Source organism: Triturus cristatus, chromosome 9 (assembly GCF_964204655.1).
Source record: "Triturus cristatus chromosome 9, aTriCri1.1, whole genome shotgun sequence".
Lineage (NCBI taxonomy): Eukaryota > Metazoa > Chordata > Amphibia > Caudata > Salamandridae > Triturus > Triturus cristatus.
The window spans coordinates 426,994,850-427,019,713 of NC_140592.1; positions in this window are offsets into that span (position 1 = coordinate 426,994,850).

A 24,864-nucleotide genomic window follows, 5' to 3' on the forward strand; every position below is an offset into this window, starting at 1 on the left:
GGTAAAGAGCAGTGACAACATTGAGGGAGTGCTCCTCTTTGAGCAGCATAATAAACAGCACCATAAAGTCAAAGTGAATGGTGTCCCAGTGACTGACGTGGAAAGAGGCGAAGAGGAAAAGGATAAATATAAGGCTTGTAGAAAAATGAAGATAGTCACTCTATTTAGATGATTTTTGCCATTTATACCTTAAAAGAATGTCAAAGATAAATAAATAAAGTACATTTTTGAAAAATGCCATTAATCATGAAACTTTCGATTAGGTGAAATGGTTTGTTAGAATTAGTGCTCGGTTTTCCAATAAATCTCATTCAACCATTTAAGGCCACTGCCAAAAGCTCAAAGTGAGGGGTACAATTCTCAAACAACAGATTTTCTAGGAATTCTAGAGAACAGAAGCCATCAAAAGATCGCTTGTTTCACAGCCAATTAAAATCGAAATCTTATCAAACAATGAATTCTTAGATTGAATTGCAGATAGATATGAAAATGAATTCTCAGAAAAAGCACCCAAATATAGAAGAGTCCTGTCTGCTATATTTTAGGAAAATACCAGAAGAATACCACGTCACTAGCACCCATCACTTTTTTCAACATCTTGGAGGTGATACCAGAACAATTCTGCACCATGTACATAGTGTGTGAATTCATAGTGTTTAAATGCTTAATTGGCTAGCTCAACGGTCGAATGCATTTCATCAGAGCATTCAAAGTAGTCACAAGCAAATGTGAGTAGGCTTTGGTAGATGCAGAGTATTATTCTGAAATTGACCCACAGCTCTCTCACTCTGATGGGCTCAAGCAGGGGTGGTCCTTGAGGATGATGCGAATATGAAGTGAGAGGTCTACATCAACGAGCGACAAACACTACAGAGCACTCAGAGGATAAGTTTGGCCTCAAATGTCAAATGTAAAAAACTTTTCCATTTAAAAATATTCACAGAATATAGTTGTCTAAATTGCCATAATTCCTCCAGGGTTGCTCACCCAAATACCAGCAAATAAACATAGCCCATAAAAAGCAAAAGATACAGTATGTGCAATTAGTCTACATCCAAAGGCTAAAGCTCTTTTCTTAGGCCTTCTTTAGACATCTGTCCCTAATGTTGTCACTTTTTCATTTGTAATCATCCCTAGAAAATCATCCTTTCTCCGATATTTATTAAAGGATGTGGCCACATGGCCGAATCCGAAGTCAAATATCATCTTCGGATTAATGTCTTGTCTGACAAAAGGTAAGATGGCCAGTTCTGACATTAGCCAAGTGTTATGACACAGTAGTTCCGAAAATATATAGTCATATACTTGCATTTTAAAAATCTGCAGTGCAAGTCCAAATGTCCCTGTTTTATTGTCCATGAGAAAAACATGATACTTTTGTTGTTGGACCACATCATTTATATTCCTATTTCTACTGTCAAAAAGGATTTACTGCAGTCCTGGCTGCCCTTACCAGAGTAAATCTATGATTTCATCCAGACTGAGAAGGGGTCGGAAAGGAGATTGTAAACCGATGTATGCACTCAAAATAGGACAGACTCTAATGCAATCCCTATAATATTTGTCCTTATTTTGTTCAGAAAATATTTGAAATATGCAGAATGTCTTTTCAGGGGAATGCTCTAGTTTGACCAACAGTGTGCATACATTGCCCCCGGAATTTTCGAAAGATATGTGCGCCATGGATACAATATTATGGATTAGAACTGAGTGAGGAAGAGGAGGGATTGCTCTTGCCACTGGAAGGATCGGGGAAAGAGACTTGATGAGTGTGAGGCCGGGCCCATCACTGATAAGGGGGTTTAAGTTGGATCTGACCCTTAGCACATGTACATATACTATATTGAACTCTAAACTCATGCTCTCTTTCAGAGGAACTATTGTTATACTTTTTGCCCTATACCAATTGCGATTGCCCAGTTACCGATCTGTTGGCCATATGTATGAAACTTTGGTTTTGCGATTCTCAAATAGCGATTTTAAGTGAATCGCTATTTGAGAATTCAAAAATGCTATGTATGTAGGATTTGCAAATAATTTTGCCAATCCTACATATTCCTTAATTGTGAATTGCAAATTGCAATTCGCAATTAAGGAATACCTTCCCATTCATTCCTATGGCCTAGAGGCACATAGGAATGAATGGGAACACATTCTCAATTTGCGATTCTCAATTAGAGAATCGCAAATTGAGAATGCAATTTCAAGTGTGCCAGGGTGTCAAAAAGGACACCCTGTTGCATCCCTGAAATGAGCATGGGTGCACATGTGGCGCACATACATGCCCTAAGGGCATGTGTGTGCGCCACATGCCACTTTGAAAAACGCAAAAATATGCATTTTTTAAAGAAATCGCTAATTACCACCTACCTGTAGTTGGTGGTAATTTGCGTTTCCTTAAGGCCAAATTGCCCTTTTTCGGTGCTTCTTACATTGCATTTAAGGAATCGCAACATTTGCGATTCCTTAAATGCAATTGCAAAATAAGGAATCGCAAATTTTGCGATTCCTTATTTTGCACGCAGATTTGCCTTCATACATACCACGCAAAATTGCGAACGCAAACGCCGAAATTCAGCGAATTTCGGCGTTTGCGATCGCAATTTTGCTTGATACATATGGCCCTGTATCATGTATTCATGATTCCTTTGATTGTAAATTCAAATTATCAAAAATAAATAAAAAAATTTAACAAAAAAAACAGTGTGCATACATGTTGTATTCTAGCTGATGTGCAAATCTTGACCCAGTTGCGTTGAAGCGTAAGCCTGATATTCAGTAGGTTCTGTGACTGAGATCAATGGGCTGTGAAACCCCGAAACCGGTAATAGGATGCTTGTTTCCGGTCCAGGGATGACCTGGCTTGACAGTTCGGGCTGGACTGTTCCCATGAGGCACAGGGTCAAGACTGATTTGCATATGGCTGGGTCTAAAACTGGGGTGGCATGGTGAGCAAAAGAATGATGGATTTAACCCAGATCTCTTGACTGGGGGTGAATGTTTTAATTTGTTCTGCATTCCGTCCATCAATTGTGTGTCTTTTGAGATCAATGTAAGCATTACACCTATCACTTTTTTTATTTTCTCATTGTGCCGCCCTAACAGGTGTGCAACGACCTGGGTTCAGTGTTCAATGTGCCACTTCAGTTGTGCTGCATCTCAAAGACGAGGCCCAAATAGGCCGAACAAGTTCAGGGTGGCTTGTTTTCTGGTTCAGTCTAGGCTGGCGGTTCAGGTTGAACTGCTGCTACTGGAGCAATAGAAAGGGTGATTAGCATATTGCTGCTTCCTGCCTCAGTCGGCAAAAAAAATGCATGGGAATGCAACCACAGGTGATTATTACTAGAAGCGGACATTAATTCAAGCACTCCATTCTTCACGTTTTTTTTTCTCTGTACTGTTTGTTGTTCGTCCCACCTCGGTCACTTCCTTGCTTCCATTAAGAACACAGTATATGATAAAACATTACATATAATGTTGCACTGCGTTTTTTAATCCATTGATTTATAAGATAGATAGCAGTATTTTGTACCTGTAGAAAATGGGACAAAAGCTAGATTTTTCTTAAGTCCACCACTGTCACTCAAGAAGCGTTCCGGCTTAAATTCTTCAGGGTTTGGAAATTGTGTTGAGTCGTGCAGTACAGTAGATAGCATTGGTAACAGATCGGTACCCTGAAAGAAAATGATTTAAGCACATTTATTTGGGGAGATTGTGTTGTTTACATATTTTGTAGGGAATGGTGGAAAACAACCATAATTTTAGATATTTATGGCCACACCTTTTTTCAACATGCACAGCTCATCAAGTGAATACACCATTGCTCTTATCAGTCTGAGAAACTAGAATAAGAACATCACATTTACAATGCACAACTTTTTCTGGGATTATTTAAACATTTAAAACTGGCCACACATTTCACAATAGGTAATTTAGTTTTCAATATTGGTGATTAAGATGTTTGCGTTGCACATTTGGACACTGTAGATCTGTAAGGATAAGGGAATATCTTCTGCTATTTTAAATAAAGCAAGATAAGCGACCATTGGCATACCTTACCCTTTGTTAGCACTTAGTATGGATATTAATACATTGTGGGTCAGATTTCTGCAGATCGTCATGGTCTGGCCCTCAGATCATAACAATTCTTTCAGCTCTGGGACGCCAGCTGGAGTTCCCAAGGTTATTTCTAGACCTTGGCCATCTCACAATCCCTAATAAGGGATGTACTCTGCAATGCACTGTTGGGACTGAAAACTGCTTACGCAGCTATTCATCAAGTGTGTGCTGAGTGGTTCCAAAATATGAATGCACAAGGAGTAGGCATCTGAGTCTCCTTCCTCCTGCACGTGGGTGGACAACTAAGACAAGTACTTTTAGTTTCATCAGTCACTGAGGAATAGAACCTGCTTCTTTCATACTCCGTGTTTCTACACAATGAGACTTTAGCCCTATTTCTCTTTTTCTGCTGTTTACTGTTTTTCCTCCTTACTTCCTGCTAGGACAGCCTATGTCCATATTCCGGTTGTAAGCCTTGGACAATGCGCCATAAGCAATTGTCTGAAGCTTACTGCATGAATGTTGTTCATGGGGAATTGCCTTGGGAACAGCAATACAGTGAAAACCTAACATATAAATATTTAGGGGCAAGATCTTGGAAATCTCTTGAGTCTTTTATGCAGAGCACACATAACTGTATCCAAACTAAAAGTGATGCTTTATAACATTTTGTGGATGAAGAATCATGACGTACATTCAAGGCCTTAGATAGTGGGAGTCAATCTAGTATCTAACCTGCCACGCTCCTCTGAAATAGCTTTGTGAGCCAAGTAAATGTATGAGATGGGGACATATTAGTGCACTTATTATGTCATGGACGCTTCAAGCAGCTGTTCTTTTTTTATCAATGTGCTGTCCCCGAAAAAAGGGTCAAGTTTAATTTCAATGGGCTGCACTGTCTTTGTTTGCCCCATGGCGCCCTTTAAACAGGTGTGCCGGGTGCAAATAGGACAGTGCACTTCATTACAATTAAACTTGAATCTGCCCCCAGGAGAAGTGCATTGATGAAAGAAACCTGCCTGAAGAAGGATATCTGGGGTGTCGACCGGGGTGCACTGACTGTGTGCCACCTTTTTGAAGAGCACTTTTGATGGGCCTTCTGATGGCCTCTTTGCCTCAGCACCCGCACCAAATATACGGCACAAAGGCAAAGTGTTTCTCATTAGATTGGGGCCATGCCCCGATGCTACTGAGGTAATAACCCCTTAAAATAGTGCCGGTGCCATATATCCACTGGTGCTGCCTATATTACAGAAGACAGCGTAAACATCTGCACCCTCTGCTGTAATACAACGGTGCCCCAGGGAAGAGCAATAGGCACACACGCTAATTAACTCCCCAGGACTCTGTATGAGGTAACATTGTCCTGTTGGAGCCAGTCTGTACAATCAATAAAATGGGCTTTTGTCAGAGCAGTATTGTCTCCTAAAGTTGTGTGGCATTGTTTTTCTTTCATGTCCTTGTGGAATATCATGAGTGTTCTGGACTTGTTCAAATATAAATAAGTCTTGGAGATTGGAGTGGACTAGAAGGAGGTAGGTGCTATTCTCCAGTCACTTTGTTTGGTTCAAATAAAACTCCTACTATGCTTATCCTGGCTCCAGTGCAGTCTTAACTGAGGCAACAAGGATGGCATGAAGTGTGTTAAGAGGGCCGTTGTAGTCACTGGGGATGTAGTCAGAGTGAAGAATGGTCAAAGTAATGAAAGGTAGAGCATCCTGGGAGGTCAAGTGTGGGGTAAGACATTGGGGATGTAGCCAGAGTGAAGAGTGGTCAAAGTAATGAAAGGCGGAGCACCATGGGAGGCCAAGTAGGGGGTAAGACAGGGATGCATCCTAGCCCTAGTTTTGTTTACTCTCTGCATCAATAAACTTGGGGAGGTTCTGTCAGCTGCCTGTAAAGACATCTGCAGAGCAGTTCTAAACTGGTCCCAGTTTAGCTATATCCAGACAATGCAGTGTTACTTGCCAGAACAACTGTGGGGTTGCAAAGTCTAGTAAATACTTTTTCCGATTTTAAGCTCTCACTTTACCTTTCTATAAATTGTTCTAAGTCACACATAATGACGGTAGGAAGAATAAAGCTCTGTAAATACAGGCTTATATGTAAGGGAGGTTATCTGACTAAAGTTTCTACATTTCCTTACTTAAGCATGCTGTTTGACGAAAGGGGGCAGTGGGTGGCATAGACGGTACTCAAAAAAACACCCTGGCAAGAGCAGCTGGAGCCATCATGGATTTTGCTAAGAAACTGGGGGCCAAACCGTTACCCGCCCTACTAAAGGTTTACAATGAGAAATGTATACCCATGACCACTTATGGTAGTGATGTATGGGGCTATAAAGATGTTAGTGAACTGCAGGCTATTGAGAACAAACATCTCCGCAGACTCCTAGCAGGACCTCCTTGCACCCCATCTTTTATGGTACATGAGGAACTTGGGCAAGATTATATTTCTGATACTTTTGCTAATGAGCTGACAGATATAAAATCATTACTCTCTGCAAGAAGAATGGTAGAAAGGGTAAATAAGGAACTCACTAAATCTACAGAAAGTCAATATGCAATATTGAACCCAGGGACCCTAGGACATCCTTATTAAATGTATATCAAGAGACAATATTATCGTTCTCTTTTAACCACGTATAGGTTTAACTTTATCCATTGGGATCTATCTGTCCCTAGGGACTTTTCCAAGATAGGTGCTTTAATGCCTTGTGATGGTAATCATTTCTCGGAACAGGACCTCTTGATTTAATTTGTTTCTGTGATTTGTATTGCAATCTGCAAAAAAAATATATATTCTCCCGTTGTTAAGGCATTGTAAATTTGCACAAGTTAAACCAGCCCTGATCTATTTGCAAATGCTGTCCTCTCCTCTGATTTATTTTGGAGTTGCCAGTTTTTTATCAGGTGCTTTAAGACAAAGGAAAAAACTGTCTGTAGCTTGTGTGTTATTGTTTTTTTAGCACTGAGTCATTATAGCAGTTTTATTTGTATTATAATAATGGTTTTTATACATATGTACTGCACTATTCTGCACTTTACAGCGTGGTTTAAATTTTTAGCCTCAGTGTTCTCCAAACTACACAACTTTGTAGTGTCCATTACAGCCATATGAATTACTTTTCTGTGTATTTTTCATATATTATATTGATTCCTTTTGGTATTTCTTCTTCTTTTAATTGCATGTTCGACCTGATTTTATGGCCTAGGTGGGTGAATAGAGGTTCTATGACTTGACTTGACTTTGAAAGGTGGAGTGAGAATTGGTCAAAAGTACTGGTTGCGGGAACAGCGCGTAACTTTGTGAAGTTGTTTAAGGGAATTTCAAATGGATGGTTAAGATAACAGAATGGGGGAAAATAATTCAGCTGTTCATCTGGATCATAGTTCACTTGCATCAAGAAACGTGAAGGAGGATTCCACACCTCAACGATGCCTAGAACACTCAAGGAATTTGGTTAGGGATGATCAGATTATTTTTCTGTACTTGGCCATGGGACTGTTCGCTTTCCTTGGCCATTTTTTTTGTTTACATTGTGTTTGTCCTTTCTTCATTTCTTTATGCATTAAGGGGTCTGTATGTATTTGGTGCATGTTAGATGTGTAAAGGTGGAGATGTGTTATGTTCCTAGTGTTCTGTTCTGTTGTCTTTCCTTTATGTCTTTGTGGAATGCCATTGTGGGTTGTGGAATTGTTGGGACTGAAATGTAGTTTGTGGTTGGAGTGAACAGGAAGAAGGAAAGCAACTCCTAACTGGCTTATCCTGGTTTTAGTGTGGTCTTACAAAAAGTTAAAAGTTCATTGTGGAAAGGCCTTTACTTCATACCAGAGTTTATTGCACCGGCAGGCCGCGTGGAGCTCTCACTACACATGTGGTTCCACAAGTCAACATTTGTCTACCATTATTCATCCTCTACTCTTCTGGGTATAGTTTCTGTCTATTACAACAAGAGGAACCACAATCATTCCTCTCTGGAAACAATACTCCTGACTCCTGAAAATGTCCTCTCATCTTGAGCTAACACAGGATGCATGCCAGCTTCCACCATAAGGTATAATTGATATATTTCTAATTGAACAAGTGCTATTCTCTTTCACATTTCTCTCATCCTGCTCTGGCAACAAGGTACTACTCTTGATAAGTGAATTTTAGAGTTAAGGCGGGAAAGGGAACTACCCAGAGACTGAGGACCTTCTCTGCAAGACGCAAAGAGTGAGGTCAAGATCACCTAGTGCTCCAGAACTGTGGTGAAACCCATCACAATCCAGGAAGGATAATGAGAAGTGGAATTAGGGTAAGGCTGCAAACTCAGATGCCCCATGGTTCATGTGACTGATCTGGGAATGATATAGGTGGCTTCTTTTCTGTGCCTAGTTTTGCATGTTGAGCAATACATAAATCCTTGTACATTCCTCCCCCAGTTGTAACTGTAGGGCAACCAGTTATGAGACTGAGTATGAGATTATAGGACTGGGTAAGGTCCTTCCTTGTGACTATATCACAACACATTATGCCTAACCATTTTTTATCTGTAAACGACCTGCTTGTGGCATTGCACTTAGTCTGCCATGATCTTCGTCCTTTTCAACCATTACACATACATTTTGGAAATTTGTATACAGGGGCATGGCATGTGTTGTGGAATCAACTGAAAGTTGGTAAGATACAGATTTTCCTCGATATCCATGACAACAACACCACCCCAGTCAAGATATCTGCTTATTAGTTAAGGATACAAAGTTGGATACAGGAGAACTATTTATGATGCAATGGCACCAAAAACCAAGGTACTGGCTCTTAGGTAACCAAGATATTGACTCAGCAAAAATTAGATGCTGCTTTGCAGCTTCCAAATTTCCATTCGTATCACCTTTGTTTGGCTACAATTGCAGGGGTTTTTGCCTATTCCAGTAAGGTAATTGAGGAACTTGGATAATATTTCTGATGGTACTGTGACTGCTAAACCTCAAAAAACACTGTGTTCAAGGTCTTGTATTTTCATCACACCTTGTAAAACTATTGCATTTTTAACAATACAAAAACTCTAAACTTCCCTCCATGACATAGCAAAAAATTCACCTCTTTTGTTAACTCACAGGTTTCTTATGTGTCCTATTTGTTACAAGTACTCATGCATAAAGCAGGCACAGTAAAGCCCGTCCACAGTCCAACAATGAGAACTTTACCTGATGTCATCAATATATTGGGTCACCTAGACACAAACATCTGTGTAGACTAGATGACCATGTAGTGCGTGGCCATTCACTTCTGGACAGGCAGTGCCCTCTAATACGTTGAGATGGACACATGATTGATAAAGAAAGAAGTTTCCTCCATTCATTCTCCTCATTCCCTTATCTCTAACAGTCCTTAGCAAGGTTTAACAAGTCCAAAATGGTCCTCCATTTTTGTGGCTCGTGCCTAAGTAATATGTGGTTTTCAAAGCAATGGGACCGCATCACAACTGAACAATTGTATTGCTCTGCTTGAGGGAAATTGTCCTTTTCTAAATTAGCCCTCTTCCTCACATTTTGGATGTTCTGGTAGCTGGAGGAAATCCACTTTAAAGTCCCAATACAGTAACAAACAACTGATATTCTGTCCCTGCTCCATGCACATGAGAATAAAGCCACTTGCTTACTCTCTGGGCAATATTTTGTCATTATAGGATACCTGGTGGAATTGTGCACTCATGCTAATACATATACATTCCACCTTCAAGCAGGTATCTACAGTGAACAGACTCAACATTTCGCTGTCTATTAGAAGGCCAACAATCATCTTGACTTGTGTCATGAATCTTTACCCCCTCTTTCACGTCCAGATAGAATTTGAAAAGTGTTCTTTGTCATCTCATGTAGGAGTAATTTTAACCTTCTGTTTGGAAAACATCATTGATGCTTGCCTACACTTCCATGAGTTACAGCAAAGTTCAAAACCTGTATGCTTCTAAAATGTACAATGTTTTGCAACAATATAAGGTAGTTCTTTGGATTCACCTTCTTTGTTCTAAACCATGCTTCACAAGGAAACATGTAGTGTTGTGCACATTTCCTGTAAACAAAGAAATAAGTGAGTGTTTACATTTCATGAAACAAAATAATAAGCATTAATGTATCCTTTCTGGGTATGGATAAATATCATCATTAGGTCCATTTGTTGTAAAGTAAGTAGCTGATTATAGGGTCCTAACTGTTGTGTAGAGACAAGGCTGACTGTAGAGTTAACTGGAGTTTTTGTTTAATAAGATTTGAATGGTACAAATTAATTTGAATATACCTATCAACCCAACCTATAACCAATAGAGAGCTTTCAAAGCCGGATCAAAATGATTGTGCTGCAAAAAATGCACACTTTTTCTGTCTTTGTAGTCTGCCTTGACATTGATTTAGAGTTCCTTGTACACTAAAGTGTAGTAATTCAGCTGTTCCATCACCTTGCCAACACCAAAAAGTGATATGTTTGAAGAAACAGCATACATTTTCTAAGCACGGCTATACGTTTTGCCGTGATGCTTATTTTGGTTAGAAACAATTCATCTGTGCTGAAAATGATCCCTACCTTTTATGGCTTGGCTTGGGATCTGGAGCTGGGTTTTTGAAACATTTAAAATTGAGTTTGTCAGGGCAGAGATTTAGAGTTCATCATGCAATTTATTTCCTTATAACCCACAAACCATCCCCCACCTACCTCCCTTTCTTCAGTTATGTAAGAGCCATTGGCATTTGACAAATTGAAGGGAGCAAAACAGTAAGCTAATCTAATTAACGTGGGTAGGAGTGCAGGGCAATACATAACAGGCACAATAAAATAGAAGTCAAGTTGTGCTAGAGTAAACAAGAGAGTTGAGCAGTGAGTATCCTTCCCATTTGTATTACATCACATGGCTTTCCTACAATTGCTTAATGGGATGGGTCATTGTTTTTGCATATAACAGAAAGGGTCAAGAATAGCTTATCCCAGTGCATCGTTGTAGGGACTTTCCTAAGCAACGTTCTTTCCCCTCATAAAAGGGCTGAAAATCTGCTTCTGCCCAGCAAGACAGGGATCCCTCTAGTTCTGCAGAGGGAGGAAACTGGACGACTTCCAGGACATGGTAATCTCTTGAATAGATAACAGCAGGACTTAACCTAAGAATTTAACTAACTTAGCTTTCATTGGGCATAGAAACATGCCCAATAGACATCCTAACTTTTGGAAGAAAATCTATCTGCCTGTTATATGCGATCAATAATTTGTTACTGCATCTCAAAATGGAACAACATGGGAGCATTCCCCAAACACGTTTTTTAGGTCTTCTAAGGTTATAGGACATCAAGAGCAGTCAGAACTATCCCCAGTGCGCATAGGGCAAAACTTATTAGGTGTAAGGCACTCCTTGTGTAGGATGTAAAATCGTATAACATCACAGCAGGCATTACACAAAACTCTATGGGGATAACATACAATTTTAAGCCAATCTTTGTCATTAAACACTTGGCACAAATCACATTGCCACTTTTCTCCCTAGGGATAATGTGACATTAGTGCAGTCCAGAAATGTTTGGTAGAGCCGGCTACAAGATGAAGACCGCCCCACACCCTCCATTGCATGGATCATTGATATAAGAGTGTTTGTTGCTGGCTCTTTGCATGGTATGCTCCAAAGATCTTTGAAGGCTAAAAAAAAGCCTAGAGTGCAACAGGAGCTGTCCTTTGTGCAGCAGGGTCTCCTCATTTAAGTCATAAAATGTAAACAGTCTACTCTCCCTAAATAAGTCTCCTACTGTAGTGATTCCTAACCATATGCTAAGCCGTGGGGCTCACTCCGGGGATGTGTAATATAGATAACAGTTGGTCCTAGTCTTATTCAGCGTGCATCGAGTCAGAAAATTTAACAATTCAAGTGTAATTTAGTTGCTGGAAGGAATCAGCACACAGGTCTTAATATGTATTATAGTAACATTTCCAAACATGCACCATGGAAAAGAGAGAGCACCCTCATTCTTTGAAAACTTAACATTTTCAAAGATAGGGGGTTACTGTCGACGTCTTGACCCAATTTAAATGCTTAGGGTGGTTAAAGACCAATGCTTGCTGGTCTTCCTCAGGAAAAGGGGTGGGGGAGGCAACCTATTTAGTATGCCCGACCTTGGCAAAACCTTTCACGATTCCCGGGAAAAGAAAACGCTGCATCAAGATGAAGTAGTGGGGAAGCTTAGCAAAGCATCCAAATCAATTTGATGCTTGACGGGGTAATCAAGGCCCAAAATAAATCCAAAAGTGTCCACATCCAAGGTACTGGCTTACAATGCAACAAATGCAGGGATTATCATTGTTCTCAAAAGGGGGAAGCGATCACCCTTAAAGACATGAGGCTTCTCACTCGTGAGGCTCCTCACTCATCAAGGTCGGTCAGGCCTCACATCTTTAAGGGTGATTGGATATATTTTGGGCCTTGATTATCCCGACAAGCATCAAATCGGTTCGGATGCTTTGCTAAGCTTTCCCACTCCCGCATCTTGATGCGGCCATTTTTTTTCCCATGAATCGTGACCTGTTTTGCAAAGGTCAAGAGTACTAAATAGGTTGCCTCCCCCATCCCCTTGTCCTGAGGAAGACCTGCAAGCGGAGGTCTTTAACCACCCTATGCATTTAAGTTGGGTCGAAATGTCGACAGCAAACCCCTATTTTTGGGCATGTACCATATTTTAACCCCTTCCCCCTTCCAACTAACAGATGATGATTCTTTACAACATTAGAAATGTAAAAAGATGATGACATATGGAGGTATTGTGGACAGGCCCTATTACACTGGTGTATGTTCTACCAATAACCAATGTAAATTGTAAAATTGTTGCCATAAGTTCCGCTCAAATTGTCTTCATTTCAAAGTCCATCTTTCTTTTTCTACACTCAAAAGCACTTATTCCTTACACCCCCTTCTGTTTCTCGTGTCTGGCAACTTTCTAATTGGTATTTAATCATTAATTGTGTTCTGCGTTTCTTTTTTATAATTATAAAGAATATCAAGTTTTCAAAGAATGAGGGTGCTCTCTCTTTTCGATGGTGCATGTTTGGAAATGTTACTATAATGCGTATTAATGACTGTGTGCAATTTCCTTCAAGCAACTAAATTACACTTGAATAGTTAATTTTTCTGACTCGATGCACGCTGAATAAGTCTAGAACCAACTCTTATCTATATTATACAATACCCAGGTCTGTAGGCATTTATTGGGTTACCCCATGAGTTTATAATGGTCACTCTGGGGAGTGAGTCTCCAACCTCTCACTAAATAACCTACCTTAACACAGGCTTGTATTGAAGTCCTTTAGGTGGTGGGTTGCCCAGGAGAGGCATTGTTTGTAGTGCATCCTCCACCAATCACGTAGGTGTATATCTTGTTTATGTACCTTCCAGTCATCTAGATACATTTCAAAATCCAGCATCTCCAGCCCTCTGGATGCCGGTGGCAGTTTGATTTTTTTTCAGTGCTACCCCTCTTCTCCCCATGTCCCACAACAAGTTTCCCTGCAGGCGGTCAATTTCATGAAAAAGGTCCTTTAAACTATTTAGAAACTGCTACATTTCAGTGTAAAGTGCTATATTGAAAATGCATTGTTATTATGTGTGGGAAAATCTAAAGATGAAAAGGAAGTATTTTATTTAGAATAAGGGTAGGGACTATTCTCATACTACAAGAGGACTCTCAACAAAAGAAAGAGGAGGAGAAGTCTGACACATGCATTGACACTGGTTATGCCAATATTTTATCTAATTCAGAGAATCACAGAATGTATTGGAATCATACCTTGGGAATCATAAATCCCCTGAAATGAGCATCTTGAGTTGCAGTATGTGGTATACCCAGGGGCAGAACGTCGCCAAAACGCTGGATTTCATGGATCACTGCATCTGTGTACTGCATCTTGGCACGGTCACTTAGGGCTGGAGTTCGGTTTTGACCAACCACCTGCTGAATCTCTTTATTTATTTTTTCTGTATGTGGAATCATTAAATGATCAATTTCAGTATGATCAAGACATTCACTATGAATGGCTATACTTTAAACAATTTTAAAATAGATGCTCAACATTTCTAAGCAAATTATAAAATCGTACTTATCTAATATTTTCTTTTTTTGTTATTGTTTCTTTTTTCGTATGATTAACTGGCCATAGGTGTAAATGTAACAAAGGTAAATTGGGTGTCATTGTATGGTTGTTACTCAGTCACATGTGACTACTGTAGAAAATCATAACAGACTCTCATTTAATTAGTCGTCAGATGCTGAATTTGTTCAGGTCTCCAAATGTCATCTGTAGCTGGCAGCACTGTTTCATCAAAACACCTTCTCAAGCAGATGATTGTTCGGGGAGCTGGCACTGATAGCATATCTGCTGAGCTAATCTAACTTCTGCAAACAAGTCTATACTATCACAAAATCCCCCCTCTCATTGATTCCATCTGCTGCAACTACATCCACTACCATCCTAATGATGAGCAGGCTCAACTCAATTGAAAGCACACCATAGAAGCATGCGTCCCTCTCATTAACTGATGGATGACAATACATGCAATAATAAAAATAATCATTCTCCCTCAATGCTGAATGCACCTCCAACATTCCCTACACTCAAGGTCCTCTGGCCATCCTAAGTGCCACCTGCACTTAAGGTCAAATTTCTAGGAATCACTAGCCCCAAATAAGTAACTCTTGACTAGGGCAAGGCCTTAACCTCCCTTGAAATGCCCATCCTCTCAATTTTCTCTGGAACCACTAAAATAAAGGGAGATTTGGGATATTTCCTCAGAGCCAGGTACAGAAAACTAAGACCACTTTGGATGAAAAGCCACCAAGACTTGTCCCCAGAAGGGTTTGGCATCCATTAATGCCATGGCTCAGAATAGGCTACAAAAAAACTGCAAGCCAACATCTCTCTTTCTGATGTAATGAAGTACATTCTGGTAATTTGACAACTGTTATTGGAAGATGGACAAAAGGATGTTAAACCCGAAAAGTAAAGCTGAGCCAAACATAAAAGTGCCATTGTTTTCCTGCAAGGTATATCATCACAGTAAAAGACAGTGTCTGTTTTTTAAACTTTATTTTTAAAATTTCATAAAGCAATAGCAAAGAATAATCTATTGCCCATAGGTATGAATGCAGACATCACTGCATAGTATACATCAACATATAGGTGAATAAAGGAACAAACAAGACATTGGCATAGCATAACTACATAGAATTTCAGGCAAACTCACAGCAATAATTGGAGATCTGTTTAGGGTCCAGCATCCTGGTGGGTCGATTCATGCATATATCAGCATGTGTGAGCAATTAAAGAGGAGCAGCACCTCAGCCTAAAATGTCTGATTCAAGAGTAAGTAAATAATCCTGCAGTGGTTGCCATATATCCTTGGGTCTGGAGGTATGCAGCCATAACAGTGTGTAGTCCTTGCTAATTTTATCACAATGGGTCATGTTCTTCAGCTAGGCAATATGCACCGCATGGGCAACAGAAGACAAACAAAAACACTCCCCCTACGCACACTAGACAATAACACATCCAGAAAATCCCCAAAACAATCAGAACAAAAAAAAACATCTCTTCAAACAACGTTGTGGCATATACCTCAGGGAAGAGGCAACACTGTGGTCGGCCCAGATTATCAAGGCGACTGATGAGGGCTTGAATGCTTGCATCGATACGGCAAAACTTGGGTACATAGTTCAGCCAAGATGGCGGCAGTTCCGCTTATAGATTAAAAGCCTGCATTCCTGTCTGGGGCCTCATCTGTATGTGAATGTGAGCTCGGAGTTGGGCCGGTTTGGATTCCTCAAAGAGCAATTTGTGTTGCTCGGGGTCTCCATGAAGGCCAGTAATCAGATATAAGGATGTTGCTGGAAGGTAATGAGGTAACACATAGCGAAGCAGATCCAGGTATGGAAGTGAGTGTATAAACCCAGTCCAAGGTATGACCGTCAGTTATAGTTATGCGTTTTGGAGATAGTACACGCTGCAGCAGAGAGGACCGATTTAGCATTGCTGGTGGGCTGAGTACACTCCAAGATGTCTGAGAAGGAGCAGTCTTTTATGGCACTGAGATGCAGAGTACCACTGCCCTGTGCCACACCACTTGTAGGTATGTACTCAGCAGCACCCCACCAGGGAAGGAGAAGGCCTACATAGGGGCTCTGCTGGGACAGAGAGGGGGGGGGCTACTATCTATCACCATGTCACAGCACAGTCAGCACAGTAAGGTATTTGGTGGGATCTGAGGCCCTGTATGGTGAATAGTGCCTCCCTGATGACAGCAGAATATGATGGGAACCTTCACCGCTGCTGACGAGCCAGATCAGTCCACTGTGTTTGATGGTACTTGCAGGCTCAGGCAGAGGTCTAATGGTACCAGAACCTACTTTGGCATCATGAGGCAGGAGGATCCTCCAGCAGGTGTAGGGTGCATTGACCCAGACATAACATCTGTGTGGTGAAGCAGTGGGACTGTAGTGCCGGAGGGCAATGGAAGGAGGAGGGGTTGAGGCTGCATTACGCCGGTCACTCAGACATCTAATTGGTGCATCCTGTATGCCCAAGAAAGACAGCTGTACAAAAGGGGGTGGTGATGGACGGAGCATCAGAACCAATCAAACACTCACACCCAGTCAACAGATCTGGGTTTAATCCATCACCGTTCTTTAGCCCACTCTGCCACCCCACTTCAGACATGGCCATATGCAAATCAGTCTGACCCTGTACCTCATGGGAACAGTCCAGTTCGAACTGCCAAACCATGCATTCCCTGGACCGGAAACAAGCTTCCTAGGACCGGTTTCTGGAATTTCAGCCGTCTTCAGCCAGGCTTGCTTGAATCCAGTGGCAAAGTGAGCAAGGGACTCAACGTCTGAGCATACCCTGCCAACCTATGGCACAGCCGTCTCGGTACTGCAATGGTCTGAGCTCCACCCGCATAGCTGTAGCAGCCACTCACCGCACACGTTCAATGCGGCATCAGGATGTCGAGATGGTCAGAAGTGGCTCCAAGACAAAGCAGAGTTTCTTGGTTGGGGGACCCGTCGGAGAGACCATCAGGAGTAGCATAGGGTCGCGCATGTGCCCAAGAGGAATTGTCTACCAAGCAGGAGGTAGTAGGAGAGGCTGCAGTGCCAGCGAGACTCAGCAGTCTCAGGCTCATCCAAAGCCCCACTCACCGCACAGCCTCTGCGATGCTGGGCCGCACACAGCCTCTCACTGGATCTGAGGTCAGCAGGCAATTTTTGCGGGACCTGAGGCCTAAATCCACAGCGCCCTGTCTTCAGGAGTGCATTCCCATTGTGCAGATGGAGTTAAATGCGGGAATGCTCGTGATCCATTCGGTAAAGAGGCTGTAGTCGCCTGAGCTTAACTGCCAGGTGGCCATCTTAGTCGCTGATGTGGCCACACCCCCACAGTGAAAGGCATTGTACAAAAACAGTCTGAGAGCATGGCATTGTCTACGAGATCTTCTGACCTCAAGCCAATGAAGACTGTGGATGTCACAGGGTCCCTAGATAGCATTAACTCAGGAGGTGCCATTTTATGTCTATCCAAGAGTACAATGCACAGAGTGAAAATCCCATGAACAAGATCACCCAGAAGACTGCCACCATATGAGCCTACTTTCAAGGAAATGCAACATATTAAGACAAACACAAAAATAAAAGCAAATCTAAATAAACTGAATTAGACAGTGCAGAAGCTAAAGACCAGAAGTAGCACAGTGGAACTCAAAATAAAGCCACAACAGATAGTGTTTCTGGTGACGAATGAAGAGATTAAAGAAACAAGATGCTTCATTAATGCTCTTGTGAAAGGGGACAGTGCATTTGACAAACAAAAGCCATGGAAACCATGCAAAGACATCAGAAGTGCATATATTGTCATTCCCTGCTGGAAGGAGAATCATGAGACATATTACCAACTAAGGGCATGTGGTTGCTCACCTTACAAATAAGACAAAAGATGTTCGATTTCCTACCTTTACACATTACCCAATAGTTGATAGATTTTTTTCATTTTGGTAATAATAGTGCAATGGGTTCCCATAGATAAAAACATTTCTCAAATTTTTGATTGGTAATAACTTTACCACCTCTGATGAATCTCCACGAAAAGCAGACCTTTTGCTGTTTCTATCTCCGCTGATGATGAAATATTTCATGGCGATTAGTTAAGAGGGTGCAAAGAAATAAGGGAGTGCCAAAACATTGAATACATTTTCTATAGACTTTTGCATCAGACGTAGCATCAAATTAGCTGAACGGATTTGCCTGAAATTTTGCAGGATTATAAATTATGGCATGGAAAGGATGTTTTTTCCTATTTCATGAAAATTTGTTGAGTAGTTTTATAGTGATAAAGGATAAAACCTTAGTGATATATTAGGTCATGGTATACCGCAGTATTTCGCAGTATACAGTGGTACATGACAAGGCCAAAACACAATACTATTGGCTAATTACAGCCTTTACAAACATGAAAGGCAGCCATATTGTTTCTACTAATTTATGTATTTGTTGTGGGATTGAGGAGGAAATATTAGTTGTTGCTGTTTTAATAATTTATAAAACCTAATCAGGCACTTTACAAGAGTGTCTAGAGTTAGGGGAAATCATTTTTATTCTTTAATATGTTTTTTTAAAAAGCATTACGGAGTACCACAGTACTACTTCAAACCTATCAAGGTAGCACCACAGTACCTATAGACATTAAAATAAATAAATACATATGACAAACAAAACTGTACCACACACCACTTCAATCAAACAACACTATACAACACGCCACTCCATTGTACGCCACTGCCTGCCACTGCACTGTACTCTACATATAAGAAAACAATGGTTCCTGTGGATAAATAGAACTAATATTTGAAATACTTGTGCATATTCGCAATAAAAGGACCATCTAATGTCAGAGGGCAAGAAAAACTTTCTACACAGTTTGCTCGGTATAACATATAACAATACCAGTTGTATTCCATCTGAAAACTAATTTCAAATATTTTTCTCAACAAGCGTCTGTATTTGTAGAACGTCTTGCAAATACATTTATGTTGAATGATTTGATACAAGTAGTCATACCTTCAATATCAGGGTATTTTAAGAGTAACAGCACGCCGTGTCTAAGAGTAGTTGTGATGGTTTCTGTACCAGCAAAAAACAGGCCAAGCACAGTTGCGAGTAAATTCTTCATGTGAAATTCGGAAGCCGGATTTGTCTTCTCCTTAATAAGATTGTGGAAAAAAAATATTAACATTTGTGGAGCTATGCACCTAAATCCAACCAGCAGCAGGACATGTTGTAAATTAGTTTGAAAACTTTCATAGGGTGGTCCCATATATTTCCATGTCAGTATGGTTGTCTGTGTCATATTATCAGCTACCCCAGTTTCAGCTTTTCATTTGGCATAGGCAAAAATCAGTAACTTTTCTTGTGCTGCCATTGATTTTAATTACATGATCTGTAGGAAAGTATTATGCATATTCTGGGACTATGCCAATGGGTTTCTCTTAAATCAAAGTTCTCCTTGAAGTACCACAAGTTAAATGTTTTCATATTTGGGTTGGACTGTCTCTTCTCTCCTACTGCAATAAGGTCAGGAACATCACTCTATGACCAAGAATTTGAAAACTTGACTCCTGAATACCCAGCTATTTCCCACATGCATTGGCAGAAACTCAATACGAAGTTGATTTGTGAAATTCTATAAAATTCAACTAGGTCATGCTAAAAGCAGGTAGCTGAAATTGGCTAATAGTTATTAATAAAAATATTAACTTGCAGATGTGTGTAAACTGCTACTCTGACAATTAGCAGTCTATATTGTGACTGCATGTCATCTGATCTAGTATAGGTCACACATTTTGGATTTGTTCCGGCCTAACTATAACTATATTATATACTAATTATGGCCTCATCCACCTACATTAACATATTAATGATTATAAAGACAATACAATTCCGCTAATTATGCATCAGCATCAGATACCAAGTATCGCACTCAAAAAAACTAAACAAACTAGCTGACAAACTCACTTGGGCAGGATGAGCTTTCACCACATGTTAAAAAATAAAATTTAAAAAATCAAGAAATGGAAAGACATGATGAAAAGTTATAATGTTTAATGTAAATTTACTTTTCCCTCACCTTAGACTGCATTCTCTCCAGAATTTCAGGAAATCAGGAAAGGACCAAAATCCCACCTCTTCTCTAATCTCCTTCATTTCCTCTGATCTTCCCATACTCTGCGCTATCTGCAGACCATCATATATCTACCCATCTCTTAATCTCGTTCCATATAATCCCATAGACCTTTAGTTTACTAAATTCAGTACCACCAATATAACTCTGCATTAGAAAGTTGTTACCCAATGTACATCTTCTCGTAATTTCAGTATCATTTATGAACACATTTAATAACTCCCTCGTTTCATGTGAAACCCTTCCTCTGTGACACGTTTTTCTATCTAATCTATTTATTTGACAATACTGTACCTGCTCCATTTTTATGAGAAAACTATCAATGAAGTCTCGGGGTGAACTGGGATCCAGTGTCTCAAGATTGATGTTTACTCTCCTTTCAACAAACTCTACAAGCCCCTCGAGGCATCTGATTGCTCTTTTGTGATCCCCTGGAAGGTAGTCCATGATCTTTGGAATCATGAAGTACAGCTAAAAAAAGCAAAAAGAAAATAAATAAATTCTTACGATGTTTAATCACTGGGTTTGTAAATCAGTAACTGCTTAAAATTAATATTGCCTTTAATCAAGGACAGTGGGTTGGGTGGTGGAAGGGTTGGTTAGGTTTAATTGTAATACAGTATTTTTCTTTAGAGTAGATCATATCTCCAACTGTTCATGCCTATCAAAGGGTTTTAGGGGATACACATGCTTGTATGACCTGGCTTTCCTTTTTGAAATATTCATTGCAATAGTGCACAGGGAATCTTGCCCTCTTAAGTAAAAGGTGGCTTTTACTTCAGAGCTTTGATCTTTAACAGGCTATTTTTCAGTTTTACTATCCTGACTTAAGAGTAGATTATCTTACACGTGGCAGGTATCATAACAAAGGCCCTTCCATTAATTTCTGATAACATTTTATTTTAAAGTTTCAACCGCAATTGCCAGAGACTCTATACACTCCATAAATATTGTAGCTGGTCTAAATTTCAACCACAACAATGGCATCTTAGTAAATTTCAGTATTTAAGCATTGTATACAAATATACTTAAGCAGAAGGGCATAGGAGAGATAAGGCACCCACTGAACAAGAGAAGCCAACCTCCAGATTCTGTAACTGATTTCCTGGTAGACTAAATTTTCAATGATAAAAAACTTTTTCAGATGAAACCATTTTTTTTCCAAACACACTTCATTTGGTTTTCATTAATTCTTTGATACATCAATAATACACGTGGGTCCTGGAACACCAGCGTCGCATCCTATTTACATGGTTAAGTGCACATTACATTTTCATTACAACAATCATTTATTGTCAAAAATTAACATTAACGTAATATTTGATATCCCCGCCACCAGTGCAAGTTCAAACTCTAATTCACAAAGTGCCTTCGCACTCATGGCAGAGGCTCTGCAGGCATGGTGGGATCTCTGCACTTGGGGAGGGATCTCGGCACTGCAGTTTCTTATCACGAAGATCCACCATGACTAAGGAGCCTCCGTCTCAAGTGGGGAGGCTCATTGGGAATTGGTACAAACAACAAACCTCCCCCTATTCAATTCTTAATAGGTAATACATCCAAGAATAATTAAAAACATCGTTGTTGGACCCATTTCTCTTATGTGGGCTCTATACCTTAGTTTAGTGGCCTGTGGAGTACCAGCATTTAACTCCACATGCTGCTCGTTCTTCACCTTTGATATATCACCACCTTTAATATTGATTTAGAGACCACATTTTTGTGACTTTTTTCTTCGACCAGTATGGCTTATACTGACACCATACGTACATGCATCTTGGCATACTCTTCTATTTATTTTATATATGTATCTTTATAAATATTTTTTCTATACTGACATTTAGGTCTTGTTATATTCTTCTATACACTCGATCATATACCTTTTTGGGAATCTGGGTAGCATTCTTCCTAGTTAGACTGCAGACTTTTCCATCTCCAGACAACCCATATAATGATCTTGACTCATTTTCTCACTGAGTCCTTGTAACATCTTGCCTTCGACCCCATTAATGCACATTAAGGTAGTAGGCTATACGCAAACACGTCCCCTGTTCTCACATTTTAATTATTCTCCACGATGAAAGATGTACGTATACTTACAAGATGGCACCCATCTATGCGCGCACTAGTATTCCTCCTCCCCGCGAGCGTATGTAGTACAGGTGTGCCCAATTCCGCCCTGTATTTATGTACGCAGACGCGGTGCGGTTATGTTGGATTCTCTGACGGGCCTTGGACACTTTCACGCCGGACTCTATCTATACCCACCAGGTAAGCTAAAGTGATGACTTGACTTAGGATACGTATTTGGTAGCCAATGCATCATAGATCTAGTCTTAAGTATATGCTTCAACTGACTCGTTGTCTTGCTTGCCTCTAGCCTCCATTCCTTATTGGGTCCACGGTATCTCTCTAATATTTGAATATGAAGCAGCTGTGGACTTAGTGCGGCATGCATATAATGTATATCTTTATCAAGTAAGCAGCACTTAGTGTTAGTTCTTTCCTTTCTATTTACTTCATTATCGCCTCTAGACCACCAGTTTATTTACTTGCTACCTTTTGATTACGAAGTGCGAATGAGCTCATACTTATTTGTGTTTTGTTGTCCACCAGGGCACGTCCATATCGTAAATCGAGGACTATTTACTCAATATCTTATTCTTGGACATTACTGCATGTTTTTGACTCACAGAAGCATAGTAAGTCCGTTATCTTGATAGCTACATAATATATACTTGTTATTTTTATGAGCTTCATACTCATTTGTTCTTACACTTGTAGTGAATCATCCAGTTCCTATTTCACAAATGCAAGCCAAGGAATTTTTGCTGCTTTACTATGGCTCAATACGTCCTTCAATTCAAGCCTGTAATTTAGGAGTTCAGGAGTTATCCAGAGCCTCCGCCAGAACCTGAGAGGTTTTAGGGCTAGCTCATCCTGAATGGGACTTAATCCTAGATCTAACCTTAATGGTAGGAGGGGTGTACTCTGGGGAAGCACCAATAACTGTCGCATAAAATTATTCTCCACATTTGGGATTTCGAGCCTCCAGGAGTGCCCCCAGAGTTCCCCCCATAGAGAGCCACTGCCCTTACTTTGACTTTATAAATTTCAAGCGCAGGACTCACTGGCTTAAATGTTGATGCATTTGACATCTTAAGGATGCCCCCCAATAATTGAGACAATTTGAGTTGGGACTTGAGCTGTTGGGGGCCCCACGAGAGATTTTCATTTATCGTGACCCCTAGGTATTGAAAGGTCTGTACCCTCTCCAGTCTAACCGAGCCCAGGATAGGTGTTAGGTGGGTGGATGCCGGGGGATTAAAGATCATAAATTTGTTTTTTTCTACGTTGACTTTTAGACCACGGGAGCGACAAAAATTCATAAACCCGTTCAGTCCGCGTTGTATCCCCATAGGGGACTTGGAAAGCAGGAGGGTGTCATCGGCAAACATTATCGCCGGCACCCTCCAGCCTGCCAATCTGGGTGCGTCGTTATTGGGGACCGCGTCCAGGTGCGATATTACATCATTCCTATAGAGGCAGAACAGGGTTGGTGCCAAAACACAGCCCTGCCTGACCCCCCTGCAAACTGGAAACCTGGAAGACAATTCCCCATTTCTCCCGCATCTAACCCGTGCAAAGTTCTGTGCATGCAACCTCATCAATACCCCCAAAATTGCGTGTGGGACTCCCATGTCCAAAAGCACCACCCACAGTTTCCCCCTAGGAACCATATCAAACGCGGACCGGAGGTCCACAAACACCATGTAGAGGCTGCCACCCTCTACGGTTATATACTGTGTTACTAAGGAGCCCCCTCACCTCGCAGCTTGGATATTAACTAATCAAAAGAATTCTCGGATGGGACTTGTGACCACTTGATGACCGTTACCTTCTGCGCCCTGACACAGGAATTGATGGACTTTAGGTCCGCTCCGAAACACGCATCGGCGCTTTGTTTGTCAATTAATTGACATGAAGGATTTCCTTTGCTATTTGTAGTCCTATGTTTGTTGTTTAAACTCTAATATAATTTTTGTGACCATTGTATATCTGATGTACTCTTGTTTTTTTTTCATTCCCATTTATGTACTGTTGGTATGTGTGTCCTGTTTAGGTGTGTTTTGTGAGGTATGACTTTCTGATACGTCTATATCCTTGCTTCTTGAAGGGTTGGCTCGTCTGACATTTATAAACAGAAATTTCAGGAATTGCTAAAATTGAATATATATTTTATATAATTGTTTTTCTATACCATTGTTTTCATAAAATAAACCAAAATGAAAATATTTTCTGTGGCACAATGAGGTTTTTAATTATTCTTGGATGTATCACCTATTAAGAATTGAATATGGGGAGGGTTGCTGTTTGTATTAGTTATATCCCCTGCCTTCCTCTCCCTGTCACTTAATTTTCAGGGGCCCTCTTAAGTTTAGTAATCATTGGGAATTGGTGCCTTAGTGTCTGCTTCCAAGCCTCTGTTTTTTTCATTGGGTGTGCGTCATCTGCTCTCAATTAAAATGCTTAAGTCTCTGTGGCTAGGTCAGCTCTCAGTGGTCTCCT